At 51.7% G+C, this 13,780-nt stretch overlaps 1 long non-coding RNA gene across 1 annotated transcript; it reads right to left on the bottom strand.

The window, feature by feature from the left end:
• Positions 1–3,812: 3,812 nt before the first annotated feature.
• LOC147579725 (uncharacterized) lies at positions 3,813–9,358 on the bottom strand. Its single transcript, XR_015252046.1, has 2 exons — positions 5,241–9,358; positions 3,813–5,208 (listed from the first exon to the last, which is right to left on the bottom strand). It is a non-coding gene; the product is annotated as an uncharacterized LOC147579725 (long non-coding RNA).
• Positions 9,359–13,780: the final 4,422 nt, after the last annotated feature.

Consider the following 13,780-nt stretch of genomic DNA (forward strand, 5'->3'; position numbering starts at 1 on the left):
CTCTCTCTCTCTCTCACACACAAAAACAAACATTAAAAAAAATGAATACATACATACATAAATGCACAGGAGATGCTTTGTACGAACCACCCAAAGGGAAAAAAAGGACACAAAACTGTATGTACAGTGTGATCCCAATTTCACATACGTATATATAATACACACACGTAGGAAAGGGCTGGCAGGAAATCCAACAATGTCTAGCCCTCGGTGGTAGAATCGAGGATGATGCTTTTTTTTCCAAACTTTATATCCCTACATAGTTTTCAAGTTTTCTACAATGAGCATACATTTGGACTATAACCCCCAAACTAAGTGGAACAAGGAAGCCCCTGGCAGTACTCCAAGCAAGCACCGGAAGGAGAGAAAAGTCTTCTGTTCTCCGCAAGGTGCGGGGGGCTCCAGGCACCCACCGGGGCCACACGGGGCCAACGCAGCCATTCGGGAGTGGCCCCGGAGCACAGAGCTTATCCTGCTGAACGCGCAGGTGGAAGCAGGAAGTCGGCATTCCCGGGCCCAGACCACCTCCCACCGGATCCTGGAAGTTTTCTCGCTGAAACCAAGAAGCAACAGAACCCCCAGCAGCGAGCTGGCGTGGGAGCTGACGCCCCCCCTGCACAGGCCGACTCCCTGGGACCCTCTCACACTCGGGGAGCTCGGCACGCGGGAGGTTAATTCTCTTATCGAAACTGTACAAAATCCTAATTTTGCAGAGTGGCAATTTGGGGGAAAAAAAAAAAAAAACCCCAGCCATGGGAAAATGTTAGTTATGCAGCTCTAGACGTTCAGTTCTCAGGGGATCAATTATAAAAACACTCATTCAGCTATTTCTATTCAAATGAACACCTGAGAGGAGGCCTCAATGGTTTTAAAAGTGTGTGGATATTACTGGATAAATGTTAGCCCAATAAAAGAGATCATCATCTGCTATTTGTGTACATTTAAGTTGACACTAAAAAGATCTTTGTGGAGGATCGCTGTGGCTGCTTCTTTTTCCGCACGCTTCTTTTTATCTCCTATTCCCTTAACGCTTTAGGAACTGAAGGAAACAGACCAAATGCGGCCGGTCACGGTCTTCCTTGTTTTCTCCTTCTTTTTCCCCCCCAACCCCACCCATGATTAAAGGGACATGGGTGCTGGGAAGGCCACACCTGAAGAGGGGAGTGAGGTGCCTCACACTTATGAATATGTAATGTCCTGCTTGGAGGCGCAGTCACGAACTCGTAATAAGAATTCACGAGTCTGTGTTTGAAAACAGACATTTGCATTTGCCCTGCGGTCACAGTACATGGACCATTCTTATTCAAAAATTTATTTTTCTTCGTTTTTTAAGGCCTGGAAATATTCTGTGCCCTCACTCCCCACCAACACACACACACACACACACACACACACACACGCACACACACACACGCCCTTTTTTCTATGTTTTCTTTAAACAGAAATTAAGGGAGCCCAGAGCCCCCGAAGCCTCGCCCCTCCAGCTTCTGGACATGGGGGACCTCCAGCTCCCAGGTAGAGACCCCCCGCCCCCAAAACCTGGTTCCAGCAGTCATTTTTGTGTCCAGGACGAAATGCAGAATGAAAAAGAAGGGAGCAAAAATAAATGGGAGAGGGTATGCGGGGGGGCTCAGCAGACCCCAAAGACGTAGGGGTGGGGGGGGGGGGGGGCTTCGCTGGGCACCTGCAGGGACCAGACAGGCCAGGACAGGCCAGGATATGGTTTCTGGCGTGAATTCTCCAGAAAAACAGCACCCACCTGGTCATTTCTGAAAAACAGACCTCTAAGAAGGGGCCTTTTACATCCGGAAGCACGAAGTTGGCGGCACGTGCGGGGGGAGGGGTCACCATCTGAGCTACAGCCCCCCCACCCCCTCGGCGGGGCCACCCCTCTATACTCTCCTCCCTTGCTGGCTGCTCTATAAAGGGAAACTCGCTCGGTGACTTCTGCTCAGGGTCCCCGCTCACCCTGGACCCCGGGTCCGCGAGGCCTCCGGGCGCGCAGCCGGCGGCGTGGACGCAGTCCCCGACCGTCCGGCTGACCGCGTGGACGCGGCTGCGTGCGGCTCCCCGCCCGTTGCCGCCCCTCTTTCCCGGGAGGTCGCGGAGGCCGAGCGAGGCCCAGCCCACGAGCCCCGCGGGGGACTGCTCCCCCCCCCCCCACGACTCTCTGGGGGCCCGTCACTTCCCGGGGGCTGCGGGCCCCGAGGGGCGGCCGTAGGAGGGGACAACGCACTTCTGGGCCCCTGGCCGAGCCGCTGGTGGCGGAGCCCGCCGGCCAGGAGGAGCAGGTTCCTTTGTGGCCGCCCTGGGGCTGGAGAGCCAGCCCCCATTACAGGGCTAACAGTGACACCTGCAGTTTAACGCGCCGCATGTCACGCTGGCCGACAGGCGCCTGGGAGAGGCCTCCGGCCACCACATCACCACCCCCGGGGGGGCCTGCAAACCGCCCAGGCTGGCCAGGGGTCCCCAGGGAGGGGGCGAGGTGACTCAGTTCTCCAGGCCTGGTGAAGGAGCCAGGGAGGCTGGACACCCACCTGCTGCCCCCCACTTCTCAGCTCTGAGCCTCCAGAACCCAGGATGGCGCTTCTGGTCTCCCCCACGACCAGCGCCCCAGCAGGCCGCCCTCCGCCACCCATCTGGGCAAGCCAAGGCCAGAGGTACTTGCTGGGCCGGCAAACACCCATTTCACAGATAAGGAGACTGAGGATCGCAGGGGGGAAACGGCTTGGTCAAGGTCACCCAGACAAATGGTATCTAAGTCTGGTCTCCAGCCTCTGACCACAGAGCAGTGCTCGGGACTCCCGTGGGCCCCTCGACTTCCGATGTGGCCACCGCGGGAAAATGCACATGGAGCCTTGTCAGGGGTGTCACCCCTCTGCCATCATCCGCTGCCCCCCCCCCCCCGCCCCTCCGCGCGCACATGCGCACGCACACGCACACGCACACGCTGCGTGAGGGCGGCGGGCCAAAGGTGAATCGCTTCTGCTTCTCTGAATCCAGCGCCCGGCTCCACTGCCGCCCGTCCGCGCCTTCGCAAGAGTCTGAGCCAGGACCCGGGGAGCTGGGAATGAAAATGAAGCGTCGCAAAGATTTCTTTATAACTTTTCTCAATATTCTGCTGATTGCTAGCTCAGTAGCAGATGTGGTATGCTTAATGATGCATAGACAAGAAGCAGCCCCTAATCCCTAAATGAACTTCTTATCTCTAAATATATACAGGGGAAGCTATATAAACTCCATTAGCCCCTCCGCTCTTCTAGCTATCCGAACTGAGGAGTGGAGGGAGAGTGGCCACCCAGGAGACCTGGCAGGGGCGCGGATGGAGGGCAGCGCACGACCCGCGGTGCCCACCGCCTCCTCCGGGTGACCAGCGGCCCGACTTCCCGGCCGTGTCCACACAGGGATCTGACGGGTTTCCCGGAAAGGAGCTTCGCTGGTGTCTACAGCAAAAGCGGTAACATCCTGCACCAGCCAAAATCCTCGCCGTTGATTTGTTTCCCGTTAAAGGTGCCGAGATGATCCCCTCAGGTTGGCTTTTCTTCCTCATCTCGGCCTCTGCAAGATATACACCTGTGGCAAGATCCAGCAAGGTATTAAAACCGAATTCGTGGGGCGCTTGGGTGGCTCAGTCGGTTGAGCATCCGACTTCAGCTCAGGACATGATCTCGCGGTTCGTGGGTTGTAGCCCCGCGTCCGGCTCTGTGCTGACGGCTCGGAGCCCGGGAGCCTGCTTCGGATTCCGTCTCCCTCTCTCTGCCCCTCCCCCACTTGGGCACTTTCCCTCTCTCCCACTCTCCAAAAAATAAACGTTGAGAAAGAAAAGGATTTTTAATTAAAAAATAAAAACTGAATTCTTGAACAAGGGAGTTCCAAGAGCGTTGGCCCTGGGCCTTCTTCACTGTGTGAAGGGGCCAGGGACGCCTCAGGGGCCAGTGGGGACAGACATGAGCTCCAAGTGCAGATGTGTGGCAGAGGCAGACCCTGGGCTACAGGGACACGGACCCTCCGCCCCCACCCTCCCCCAGGCCAGGGAGAAGGCAGAGGAAAAGCCAGTGCAGAGGCTCAGAGACACAGGAAGAGCTGTTCTGTCTGGAGCCGGCAGGGAAGTCCAGAAGGCAGCTGCGGAAGGGCCTCCAGCACCAGGAAAGGAGTTGATCTGTGTCCTACAGAAGATCCAGGCCTGTTCCCTCGGGGTACTGCTGACAAACCAGGGCTCCTGCCGCCAGGCCGAGCGGGCGGATCCTGTTCCAGACGCAAGTCCCAGAGATCCCGAGAGGCCTGTCCAGGGCCCGGCCAGTTCACTTCAAGTCAGTGTTCAGCCCAGACGGCCTGCTGCTCTTGAAGGAAACCCGAAGAGGCACAGAGAGTGCCAGTGGAAAAGAGAGTGAACTCACCCTCCGCCCACCCTGCAGCCAAAGGAGAGCTTATGCATATGCATCGTGGGCCCACTCAGAAAGCTTTGCGATTAGCCGCGTGGAGAAGCCGTGGCCGGGTTGGAGAATCTATATTTCACCTTACGCTGCACACAGCTGGGTTCAGACTGGCACCGGTGCTAATATGCAAAAGAGGCGATATCTGTATTCATCAGGACTCCCTCTGAGAAGCCAGGAGGGGCAGGCTCCTTCTCCAGCTCCAGGGCCCAGCAAACAAAGAGAGCGGGGGGGGGGAATGCCAGGGGGTCAGGCTGGCAGGCAAGAGCCAGGTGGGAAAGAAGAGGCCATTGCTTCGGGAGGAGAGACCAAATCTTCATCAAATCACAGTTTTCAGAGGAAAAACATTCGTGATCCAAGAGGAGACTCGGAGCCCAACGGAGCTTGGAACCAGAATCTCCCCCAAGAACCCCAGTCAAACGACCTCATTTTATCAATGGAAAAACTGAGGCCCAGAGAAGACAAGTACTTTTCCGAGAGGCACACAGCCAGTTTTATTTATTTGTTTATTTAGTATATATGCAAATACATTTGCGTTTACCCTAACTTTTGTTCGTACGGGTACAGAAAGATCCAGGAGGTCCCTAGAAGGTCAATCATGTCAAAGCCAGGCTTTTTCTGCTACACCCTGGGTTGAGGAGGGGAAAAAAAAAAAATGAAGTCTAGAACGTGGTCCTTGCCCTCAAGACGCGTACGTACTGTTTGGGAATAAAAAGGCCGGCTCCTGTTCAGAACAACACAAAGCAAACTGGAAGAACTTAAAGTCTGGAATGCTCTGAGTGTTCTTGGGAGACGTGACATGAACACGGGCTCGTGCCGGGTTCGCGGCATGCCCGAGGAGGATCTGTCTGGTCCACATCATCTCAGGGCCCAGGGAGGACTTAGCAGTCACCCCATAGCTCCACGCCAACCTCCACCTTCCTCCCACTTCCCTCTGAGCCCTGCTCTGGCTCCTCGCCCCAAATCCCCTTCGTCGGGGTTTCCGGAAGAAAGAGATGTGCAGAAAGCTCACCGGCCCACACGGATGGATGCAGAGCAGAGACGACGCTCTTAAAGAGGCAACTGAGGCCAAAAAGCTGCTCTCCCCTCCTCCCCCCACACAATTGGCTAATCGACTGGCAAAGCAGCTATCTGTGCTGGGTACACGCAATTACGAGCTAGAAACCTCTTTTCTCAACCGGTTTCCTAGTTAGTCTGTAACACGCAGCTAAGAGAGTCTATTTCGCGGGCTCCGCCTGAGTCCAGGACCTGGTGGACTGAAGTTAGCTGCAGGTACAGGCATCTAGGGTAACCCGGGGTGAGCTGCGGAAACAGGTGTTGTCAGGGCGGGGGTCAGCCGTGAATGCCACCTGAGAGCCCCCGATACTAGACAGGGCCCCTTGGCGCGTGGGCCGTGCAACTTTCCTTCCCAGAGCCCAGAAGGCTTTTCTGCTCATGGCTCTGTTCAGAGATTCCGGGCGGCTCCAGAGGGAGAGAGTGTCTGCCAGCCAGAGGCCCGGGTGCCCAGGCCTCTAGCGGTAGCAAAGATGCTCTGCCCTCCCTCCCTCCCGAGTCTGCCCTACACCCTCTTCCGCCAACTCCACTTGGGACGATCCCAGGAATTACTCTCGAGTCAGCCTGTGCTCCCGGGAAGGACAAACCGCTAAGGCTGAACGTGAATCTTGGCAGGGCTCTCTCTTGAACGCGCTTAGCATCTAGGTGAAGAAATCAGCATTAGGGCAGTGATACCACATTCATCTTTTTGCCTAAAAATGAATTCCAGGCCAAGACCGGTTGTTTACCATCACATAAATCACAGCGGAATTTCCTTTACCGCACCGGCAAGTCCTATGTCGGTCGCGCTGGCCTTGGCCATACTTGCAAACCTGTGTAGCCCGTCCCTTCGTTCCAAAAAACCTGCCATGGACAGTGAGGGGCTGAACTAGAAGACTTCAGGTAACCGGCAGTTAGTCCTGGTCCAAGGGAAGGGTTTTGACGGTGACCCCTGTGATCTATGAGGACCTTCTAGTTACCAACCACATCCCCATTAGCTGGGCTCCCTGGCATGGTTTATTCACTAAATGACAGTAAGAGCTGTCACTTCGGGGTCTCTTCCCAGTCAGGTGGGACAGACCATGGGCGGAAACGGCTCCTGCCTGGAGGGGCCCCCTTGGCCTTCAGGGTCCTCTCTTCGGAGTCTGTCTGCTCAGGACTGGTCAGAGGGTTTGAATTCTGACCCGAATGCTTCCTTGCTGGTGCCCTTTGAACGAGACGCTGAATTTCCCCGAACGCTTAGGTTCCAGGCAACGACACCAGCCCCACGGGGGTGTTTTGAGAACTCAATGAAAGCTGCATTGCCCTAACCACTCCATAGTGATGGGCTCCATCATCTAGAAGGTGTGGGACCTCGGACACGTATTTAGGCGCCCCGTGCCTCAGTTTCATTGTCGATCAAATGGGAACGATATTCTCTGCTTACAAGATTCAGCGAGCTCCTCCATGTAAGGCACTCGGTAGCACCCAGACACATCAAGTCTTCCTAAGTGTTAGCTGGAAACCCCCCCGCCCCGCCCCCAAGAACATCGGGAGCTCCTCAGGCCAGGACTCGATCAGTCCCTCACTCCCAGAACTTACACTGACAAGCACTACCACTCATCAGGGGCTGCGGCCACAGACAGGTGTCAGGACATGGCCCCGGCTTTGAAGAGCTCGGTTTCCAGGTGGGGCGACAGGGCAATAGAGCAGGTGCTAAGGGAGACTTACTGCAGTGCTTTGGGGCTGGGGCTGGGGTGGGGGAGGGGTGTCTATGCCAGCCCGAGGAGAAGATGCTCTCTCTCTCAGCTACAGTCTGCACGGTGAGTGGCAGGTGCCAGGCACAAAGGGGGATGGGCAGTGAGCAGGCGGACAAGAGTCACCGAGCCTAAGGAAGCCACACAAGGGGGTTCTCTCGGTCTCCCTCCTCTGACCCACCCAGAACCCTCACCAGGCATCCAGGGCTCAGAAGTGCTCAGGAGGGCAAGTAGCCAGCCTGATGCACATGGTCAGTGCCCACCCCCCTCCCCCCCAGTCTGCCTCACATCCAAGGGGTAAAAGAGCCCAGGTCGTGGCCGGCTTGCTGGGGGGGGGACGGGACAGGGGAGGCACGTACTTGGGTAATCAGGGGCCAGCAGGTGCAGGTTCTTGCCTTTGGCCACACTCCCATCACCTCTTTCCGGCAAAGGTGCCCAGCACTTTGTCCTCACTTCTCCCCTTCCCACGGGCCCTGCCCCAGCCCCCCACGGCTACACCCCCTCAAAAGCTCCTCTCCAGGCTGAGATGTTCATTGTTCGCTGCTGTACCCTCCGCTTCAGCCTCCAGTGAAGGCTGTAATTAGAACCAGCAGACAGACAAGCAGCGTCAAGAGGACGGGCTTGTCCCCAGACGCCTGTTAGGTTGTTTTTCCAGGGTCTTCCATTCAGGTCACAAGTTGCCAAATGCCTGGGGACGGGGGTGGCCTTTGGTCAGACTGCAGCATCTCCCATCAGTAGTGAGGGCAAACGTCTCTCCTGAGCTCCCCGCCCCCCTCCCCCCACCCCCGACTCAGAGGCACTGAGAAGAATCCAGCCTTGATCTCTTGGAATACGGAGTGGGTGGGCGAGGGGGGCTGGAGGAGGGCAGCGGGCAGCGGAGCCTGGGCCACAAGCCCTGTGGGCCGGTGGCTGGGTGGAGGTGGCGAGGGTGAGGGGTGCCTGCTGTAATCTCTACGAACATAGAGCTGTTTCTAGCCTTCATTAAATAAAGACTCATCCACATTCAGCCTAGCAAAGCTGAGCCCCACCCCCCCCCACCCCCAGTGATGGATGTCAAGGACTAGAAGGTTTTCTGGGGGAGGACTCTGCAGAGACACAGGCCCCCACCCTAAAAGGGCACACCGTGGCCCCCACACACGTGCCGGAAAGGAAAGGGCACGTTACTCACGGCCTCCGCTGGCTTCAGTGACGAACTGCTCCTTCTCGCTCTGCAAGCCAGATGAACTTGTGTTTCAGGGACCCGGGGCCCACAGCAGCCGGGGGTGAGGTGCTACTAGGATAGTCCCGGGGGCCAGAGCCAAAGGGCCCAGAAAGGGGGTAGGGGGAGCCGTCACTGCACGTGCCGTGGCTCCACACTGAGCCCCGCGCTCCAGCTCCCTGAACGGACAGGGGTCTTCATCTGCCTTCTTGGGGCTGACGGAGGGTCAAATGCGGAGGAACTGCCGAACACATGAGCTGAGGTCTCAACAGAGAAAGGACCTTGGCTTCGGAACCCGACAGGTTTGATCTAGGACCGGCTCAGTGGCTCCTCGGCTACCACGACTTGTCACGGCAGCCAAGTGTGATGTCACCCAGGGCCCCAAAGGGTCTTGCACTGTGGACACTGAGTCCCAGTGGAGCCCCTGCTGGCCTGATTCCCTCCCTGTAACAACACCCTACACCAGGGGGACCAGTTCCCAGGAAGCAGAAGTACATTACCAGGTGGCAAAGATAAAGCAGGGAGGGGGCCGAGAGGGCAGAGCCTAAGTCCAGAAGACTTTCTGAATGTGTTTATTTGGTTTTTCCAACTATCTGATAGGGGTATTCATCTCAGCATGATGCCTGTCTCCAGGGGGAGCTGCCAAGATCCAGTCCTATCCCGAAGAATTCCGGAGTCCCTCCCCCCTGCACAGCCTGCCCTCCTCTCTGCCCCCCTCCTGGGTCTAGACACCACCCATTTCTCCAGGGCTTCAAGCCACACTCCAGAGGGTGGTTCCTGGGGATGCGTTCGGGAGACGGTCCTGAGTTCTTCATTCAGCCTGTGCAACAGCCGGGACAGTGTGGAGGGAAGACGCTTAGAACACAGAAGTGCTTATCTAGTGGGAGCTGGGCTATGTTAAAAAAATGTGTGTGTGTGTGTGTGTGTGTATATATATATATATATATATACACACACATATATATGTATATATGTGTATATATATATGTATGTGTGTATATATATATATATATACACACACGTATATATATATGTGTATATATATGTATGTGTGTATATATATATACGTATATATATATATACACGTATATATATACACACACACACACATATATATATATATGAACATAAGAGATTTAAACCACTAACTCTGATTATGGATTATGGAAAATCCATAGGATTATGGATGATTTTTATTTTCTTCTTTATACTTTCTTTTACCTTTCTAGTGTTACAATGCATATATATTCCTATCATGATCAGGAAAAAAACGGACATTAACAAATTCTAGATCAGGCATCAAATCTGCCTAAAATCCAGTTCGCCTAATAATGAATTTGCTAAGGGACATGTTCACACACCATCCACTCTGAAAACAATGTGTGGCATTTTATATACAATGTACTCGGCACAAAACATTCATTTTTAGATACTGATTTTTATTTTTACCTCCTTTATTTAAAACAAAATTATCGGGGCGCCTGGGTGGCGCAGTCGGTTAAGCGTCCGACTTCAGCCAGGTCACGATCTCGCAGTCCGTGAGTTCGAGCCCCGCGTCAGGCTCTGGGCTGATGGCTCGGAGCCTGGAGCCTGTTTCCGATTCTGTGTCTCCCTCTCTCTCTGCCCCTCCCCCGTTCATGCTCTGTCTCTCTCTGTCCCAAAAATAAATAAAAAACGTTGAAAAAAAAAATTTTTTTTTTAAATTATCGTTTTTATCTCATTCTTCTAAGGGTACTTCTGCCTTAATTTTGTGTTTTCAGTGAGATGTTTTCAAACAAATATCTTCAGATAAGATAAAGTAGTTATAGCACCCCCTGAGCAATCTATCAGGAAGGTATCAGTGTTGATATTTCTACTTGCTCTACTGATGAGTTTAAAAATTTTAACCTTTCCTTCTAGGTATTCTTGTCGTAATTGGTTTAAAAAGAAAAATATTCAGGGGCGCCTGGGTGGCTCAGTCAGTTAAGCGTCCGACTTCAGCTCGGGGCACGATCTCACAGTTCATGGGTTCGAGCCCCGCATGGGGCTCTGTGCTGACGGCTCAGAGCCCGGAGCCTGCTTCGGATTCTGTGTCTCCCTCTCTCTCCGCCCCTCCTCGTGCTGTCTCTTGGTCTCTCAAAAAATGAATAAATGTTAAAAAATATCAATAAAAATAATTTAAAAAAGAAAACTATTGATACGAAAGTAAATATCCTAACCGATATGAAAAATTAACATATTTTAAAAATCCAAATTTTAGGCAAACTGATGGAGTGCGAATGGGTCTGTTCACCTGAACTGGCCACAGCCGAGCCTTCCCAACATGACGGAACACACATGCTTTTCCTGCAGCCTCAATGAAGCCCAGCCAGCTCTCCGGGCATCCAAACAGCACAAAGGCCACTCAGCTATTCTGAAACCAGAAGCCTGTGCAAAAAAGAGCGAATAACTCTGTCCTTGCCAGTGCTGATTTCCAAACAGAAATACTAAAAAAAGTAACACTGTAGAGGGGGAAAATGCAAGGCGACATTTCAAGACTACGTTTTGGAGTAAAGCGGCTTCAAGTTCCAATTTCCTGCGTGACCTCGGGCAAGGTGTTTCACAAGCTAACGGTTTTTCTCCTCTGTGAATGGGGACTCCATTTACCCTGTGGGCACCAGCTGTAACGTTAGGCTTACACCAGCTCCGTGAGGAATTTTCCCCCTCACCTCAGTGTCTGAGCCCCCTCACTGCCCACCCCCGCCAGAAGCTGTGCACTGCGTTTGTGTTGGCGCTAAGGCAGAGGAACTTTCCTGAAGGAGAGATCTGTCTGCCCCACCCCACAGTCATTTGAAAAATAACAAGGACTTTGCCTGGGTCCAGATTTTTTTCCCTTACTCTGGTCCCGCCCAAAGTTTCTATCTGGAAGACAGCTTTGGGAATCAGGAGAAGGGGTCTGCAGACAGATACTCCTGTACAATCTGCAAGAGGCCTACGTGTCCACCCTCTTAACAAATCCAAATTATATTTAACCAGCACTTAAACAAGGAAAAATCTATGATTCTCTTTACACGTTACTTACTTGCTAACCTATTTAAGATTCCAACACGAAACAAAGAAATAAACAAACAATCCCAAAATTCGTCTGGAACCACGAAATACCCCGAATGGCCAAAGCAATCTTGCAAAAGAACAACAAAACTGGAGGTATCACAATCCTGGATTTCCAGATATACTACAAAGCTGTAGTGATCAGAACAGTGTGGTACTGGCACAAAAACACGCACACAGATCAGAGGAACAGAAGAGAGAGCCCAGAAATAAACCCACAATTATACGATCAATTAATCCTTGGCAAAGGAGGAAAGAATATGCAACGGAAAAAAACACAGTCTCTTCAACAAACGGTGTCGCGGCAACTGGCCAGCAACATGCAGAATGAAACCAGACCATTTTCTTACACCACACACACAAATAAACTCAAAATGAATTGAGGACCTAAGTGTGAGACCTGAAATCATAAAAATCCTAGAAGAGAGCACAGGCAGTAATTTCTCTGACATCAGTCATCGCAACACTTTTCTAGATGTGTCTCCTGAGGTGAGGGAAACAAAAGCAAAAATAAACTATTGGGACATCAAAATGAAAAGCTTCTGCACCGTAAAGGAGAACACCAAAAAAACCCAAAAAACAAAAACAGAACCTAGGGGATGGGAAAAGATATTTGCGAATGACATTTGATAAAGAGTATATAGAACATATAAAAAATTTATACAGCTCAACACCCACCCCCCAAAAATAAATAATCCAATTAAAACTGGGCGTTAGACATGAACAGACATTTCTCCGGAGACATCCAGATGGCCAACAGACACATGAAAAGATGCTCAACATCACTCATCATCAGGGAAATGCAGATCAAAACCACCATGAGATACAAATCACACCTGTCAGAATGGCTAAAATGAACAGCACGAGAAACACGTGTTGGCGAGGACGTGGAGAAAAAGGAAGCCTCGCGCACTCTTGGTGTGAATGCAGACTGGTGCATTCACTGTGGCAAACGGTATGGAAGGTTCCTCAAAAAGTTAAAAACAGGATTAGCATATGATCCAGTAATTCCTCTACTGGGTATTTACCCACAGATTACGAAAACACTAATTCAAAAAGATACATGCACTCCTATGTTTATTGCAGCGTTATTTGCAACAGCCAAATTATGGAAGCAGCCCAAGTGTCCATTGACCGATGAATGGATAAAGAACATGTGGTATAAATATACAATGGAATATTACTCAGCCATAAAAAAAGAATGAAATCTTGTCATTTGCAACAACATGGATGGAGCTAGAGAGTATTATGCTGAGTGAAATAAGTCAGGCAGAGAAAGATACCATATGATCTCACGCATACGTGGAATTTCAGAAACAAAACAAGGTACAGGAGTGTTTTTTCATAGGGGCACATGTACCCCAATGTCTATAGCAGCGTTATTATTCAACAATAGCCAAATTATGGAAAGAGCCTAAATGTCCATCAACTGACAAATGGATAAAGAAGATGTGGTTTATATACACAATGGAATACTATGTGGCAATGAGAAAGAATGAAATCCTGCCATTTGCAACAACGTGGATGGAACTGGAGGGTATTATGCTGAGTGCAGTAAGTCAGGCAGAGAAAGACAGATACCGTATGTTTCCACTCATATGTGGATCCTGGGAAACTTAACAGAAGCCCATGGGGGAGGGGAAGGGGGAAAAAAGTTACAGAGAGGGAGGGAGGCAAACCATAAAACACTCTTAAATACAGAGAACAAACTGAGGGTTGATGGGGAGGTGGGGCACGATAGGGGAGAGGGGAAAATGGGGGATGGGCCTTGAGGAGGGCACTTGTTGGGATGAGCACTGGGTGTTGTATGTAAGCGATAAATCATGAGAATCTACCCCCGAAACCAAGAGCATGCTGTATACACTGTATGTTAGCCAACTGGACAATAAATTATATTAAAAAAAAAAAAAAGAAAAAAGGAACAAAACAAAGGAAAAAAAGAGACAAACCAAAAACCAGACTCTTAACTCTATAGAGAACACACTGATGGGTCACCAGAGGGGAGGTGGGGTGGGTGGTGGGGGAAAAGGGGATGGGGTTAATAAAAGCACACTTATCCTGATGAGCACTGAGTAATAAATGGAATTGCTGAAATCACTATATTGTAAATCTGAACCTAAATTAACACTACATGTTAGCTATACTGGAATTAAAGGAAAATTAATTAGTGGTTCGGTCGGTTAAGCATCTGACTTCAGCTCAGGTCATGATCTCACGGCTTGTGAGTCCAAGCCCTGCGTCAGGCTCTGTGCTGACAGCTCAGAGCCTGGAGCCTGCTTCGGATTCTGTGTCTCCCTCTTTCTCTGCCCCTC

This window comes from Puma concolor, chromosome B3, assembly GCF_028749965.1.
Source record: "Puma concolor isolate L17-30 chromosome B3, mPumCon1.1.hap2, whole genome shotgun sequence".
NCBI lineage: Eukaryota > Metazoa > Chordata > Mammalia > Carnivora > Felidae > Puma > Puma concolor.